Source organism: Habropoda laboriosa, unplaced genomic scaffold (assembly GCF_001263275.1).
Source record: "Habropoda laboriosa isolate 0110345459 unplaced genomic scaffold, ASM126327v1 scaffold301, whole genome shotgun sequence".
In the NCBI taxonomy this organism is placed as follows: domain Eukaryota; kingdom Metazoa; phylum Arthropoda; class Insecta; order Hymenoptera; family Apidae; genus Habropoda; species Habropoda laboriosa.
Window position 1 is genome coordinate 82,430 of NW_017100408.1, and position 4,242 is coordinate 86,671.

A 4,242-nucleotide genomic window follows, 5' to 3' on the forward strand; every position below is an offset into this window, starting at 1 on the left:
CGTTTCCACGGGAAACGTTCGTTTTCGATGACACGCGCAATTCGTCAGGCGGATCCGTGAAAGGTCTCGATATTGAAATTGCGGTGACTTCTCGAAGCGGGGCGTGGTACCGCGTGTCTCTGGTGACTTACTGTTGTGCCCCGTTGGAAATTTACGAGGCGACGGCCATCGGATCGACGGAACACGATGATCAATCAAACGTAATCGCGCGATTCGTTATGAAAAATGTAACGGCCGCACCGTCGATCTGGTTCCAATCGGGACACCGTCCTATGAAGATTGCCACGATTACCACGTCTGCCGATGGCCCGTGTGCACCACAACACGTCGCTCCTTTGCGAATCGTTGATGCAATTAGACACGTGCCTCGCTGATACGTCGAGACGTATCGACGTGCAGGCCGCGCGTGTGGATTGATATCGATCGGTGTTACCTGTGCACTTGAAAACGGTGTGTTGTGTACCGACGTTGTCTGTTATTCCAAATCGGGCTGTATTCGATTCTCGTTTTGTGCATACGCGAAATTCCGATGACCAATGACTTGATTCTTTTCTTACTACTTATCCTAGAATTTCGACCTCGTGACCTCATCTTTTCCTGACTAACTCCGTCTCACCCTCGAACTCTTACAAATCCTAATCCCCACCCTTCAAGATACGAGCACGTATATTGTACGTTCTTCTTGAAAAATCAGAGATTAGACCTTTATTCGTTAAACTACCGAATAGTCCGCTAACGATACTTGTTGTACTTTGTCAACGTGTCACTTAACACGTTTACTACGCAACTTGTCCACGGTGCCGAAATGAATTTTCTATTTAAATACATATCCCAATATGCATAAATAATACGTCAACAGTTAGAAATAGGAAATGAAATGCAGTAGATGAAAATTTGACAAATTAAACGCTTCCGCCAGTCACTGATGATCCCTAATAAACGATTAGTACACGGAATACGGCAAGGCAATCTTAGGGGAATACGAAATACTATTTCGTTGCGTGGCTTATTCGTATTGTTCGATTATAAGAGAATAAGAATGCCTAGACGATATCTCTGTCGTCTTTCACGAACATATATCTCATCCGTGTCTCGTTAAAACAGATAGGGGAAACTTGGACGAAAGCGGAAGCAAATTAGACGGCATGCAAATAACCGCGAGCCGTTTTATTATATCGCCGGACAAGTTCGTCCACCGCGAAGATTGTTTTCAACATACTCCCCTTTATCTGTGTGCCGTACGTCGAGCATTGTTCGAGCAGGACTCGGGGAAAACTGCTGCCACAGCACGGGGAAACTTGTCGGTCCTTGTCGCAGACGTCGTTCGTCGGGAGGGAGAGACCAGACGCGAGGCGACGTTCCGCTTCCGGTTGTACAAAGTATATACCGCGGTGAACGTTGACACGCGTCGTGAATTCTCGTCGCAGCTACACACGTGAAGTGACGTCGAATTATGCCGCGATATCTCGCGCAAAGACGAAGGAGGGAACGATCGTGGAAGCCGATACAGCGACGCTCCGGTGATAAAAAGGCAATCGAGCTGTCTAGCTCGCGAGAAGCGACACAGCTGGTCCCCTCTCTTCTACCTCGTGGAATAGAAACGGTTTCGTTTCACGGATCGATGTCCTTTTGACGCGGCTTAGCCTGGATTTATCTAAACGGCGCAGACTTCTTTTGCCGCGAAAATTCCACTTGTCGTACGAACCGTCCAAACGAAATTCGTCGTCTCCTGCGACGAATGTGAGACCAATTCCAGGTGGAAAGAAGTCGGAGGATGGAAATAACGCGTTAGACTCTTGGCGGTATCGCGGTGCTACCGGTTCGAAGAACATAACGACGAAAGTTTTCGATCGTGCCTCAGAGAGAACGTAGAAGAAGGCTCTCGAACGATTCTCTGTATAATTTTGCAATTACGGTGGCGCGTTAAAGTGTCTTTACGCGGATCTCCAGGGCTCTCAGCCCTGTCGGCTTTCGATCTCGTGTTTATGTTTAAAGGGAATTTACGCGACGCGATCTGCTTCTTTGAGGAGGGAAAACTTTATTCATTTCACTTCAATCCGAATAATCCTGCTTAATTAAACTTCACTTCTCGCCCCGGTGTGCTCGCCTGCCGGCGGATTAGTCGTCCAGACCATATCGTGCCCCGCCAGTCGACTTGATCCAAGTCAAAATTTCCCCTCCGGTCTACCGAGTACGCTGTTAAGTATGCGTAAATCGAGCTTGGAGTGGCGAACAGGCGCTAAATTTAACGTAGCGATCGCTACTACCCCGACGCGACGAAGTCTCCAAGCTAAGATCCCCCACGTCTCTCCGCGTCATTCGCTTTAAAAACAGGACAGATCCGTGGCCGCGGGGGGTTATTGAAGGCTCGCGGCAGTTTACACTTTGCTTCACCGAGGACAATGCAAACTGTTCCAGTCGCAGTCTGGCTGAGAGCGCAATTGAACCTCCTGACACGGCAGGAACAATGTAATTGATCGCGCGAAACGTCTAAATTATGCGCGCTGCTTGACGAGCATCTGGCCTGGCGCTATTATTCAGCGGAGAAATTGATCGACGGAGATTTTTGTCAACGTTGACGTCGGAGTGTCGATAGATCGATGGACGGGAAGGGACAGAAATCAGACGCGACAGAGCGTCCAATCAACGTGGCGAACAATTAACCAAATTTGACAAACTTCCCGATAGAAATTCTCTGATTACCGAGCCGTTTGTCCAACGACGGATCAGTCTGTTAAAATTCCGCGCCTCTCGTCGAACACTCGTCGCACCTAGTTACCGTCTGTCACCGTCGAAATACACTCGCAGTGTCTTTGCAAACATTCGTTTAACGCGGAGAATCCTACACCTTGTCCACTACATTTTTGCTCTGTAGGAAGTCGCGAATGAAAAATGTATTCGTCGTTGAACGTCATTTCCTCCTAACGATCTTAACACGTAATACATTCTTAACCCTCGTCAGTCCCTCGTGTCAATTTGACACATTTTTCCGGCAAAAAATTGTAGTATTCGGCTATTTGTAGAAACAATTTTTTCTTTATTTTCTATACTTAATAAAAGAATTTACAAAATTAGTTATTTATCTTTTCTGTTGAAAATTTCGATTAATTGTGGAAAGACCACACGTAATGTTTATTACAATAAATAACTCCAGTGGAATGTACTAGCGAATGGTAAACTATTGCGGCGGTCTTAAGCGTGGGATTAGACGACGGCACTAGACTGACTAGCTGGTTCCTTCGAGTTCTCAGGCCAGCAAGGGGTGCAAGGGGTCGTATCGGTCCACGGATACGGGACTTGGATCACGACGAATAGAATGTGGTATATTGAGAGCTAACGAGAATCCGGAGTAAAAGTTTATTTAATTCGCTGGTAAACTACAAGTCTCGGCTTGTGATTCTAGAACAGACTCGGCTGATCGTTTTTGGTATGTATCGTTTGGTGTTCTGAGGAAGACCGACTCACAAATTGGAGGAGTACAGGGAAATGAGAGTTGGTGTAGGCGGAGTTAAAATCTGGGGGTAGAATATTGAAACGATGGAAATTCGGTGATTGGTCTTAGGATATTTGTAAGAGCATGGGTTAAGGGTAAAAGTGGGGATGGAAGTTCGAGGCGGCTAGCGTTTTGGAAAATCCCAGTGGGAGAGGAAATCGGACATCAAAGAAGGAGAAGACTATTTCGAAAATTGGTACAATGGATAGTAAACATGTGCTAAGTTTTCGTTCGGTAAACGTTTTACGGGGGTACGCTTGTCTGACGGTCCCGATAATCTCGGTCAGGGCCGGTTTATGGTTTTTTTGGGAACCGTTGTTCCGTACGAGACACCAGGTCAAGAGACTTTCCGCGCTTACCATTTTACCATTGCGTCAAAAATTCACACCGAGGGACCTATTCAGATGCGAAACTGAGGGCCGGATGAGGGTTGATATCTGTATTTTTATCAGTTTTGCATAATGCACTGCACCTAATATTCATTAAATACTCGAACTGTGCATTTTGTACGATGTATTACAGTAGATAGTGCCATTCTACCACCGGAAAATCGCATTTCTCCGCGACACAAACGATACAAAATTCCTTTAAAGAAAACGCCAGATTTTTTTCCCCAGAAAAAAGATACGTAATTATCCTTCTTACACTTCTTTCCCACCCAATTAACGGAGGGACCCTGACAAAAACTTGAGAGAATCCAAACTCCGCGGTCCGTCGAAAGAAATCTCCCAGCGACCTCGATCTCGGCC

At 46.4% G+C, this 4,242-nt stretch overlaps 1 protein-coding gene across 1 annotated transcript in view; it reads right to left on the reverse strand.

The window, feature by feature from the left end:
- Window positions 1–4,242, reverse strand: part of LOC108575455 (neuropilin and tolloid-like protein 2) — a gene marked incomplete at its 3' end in the record, with an annotated part of 79,431 nt that overhangs the window by 74,793 nt on the left and 396 nt on the right. The gene's annotated exons all lie outside the window — the stretch shown is intronic.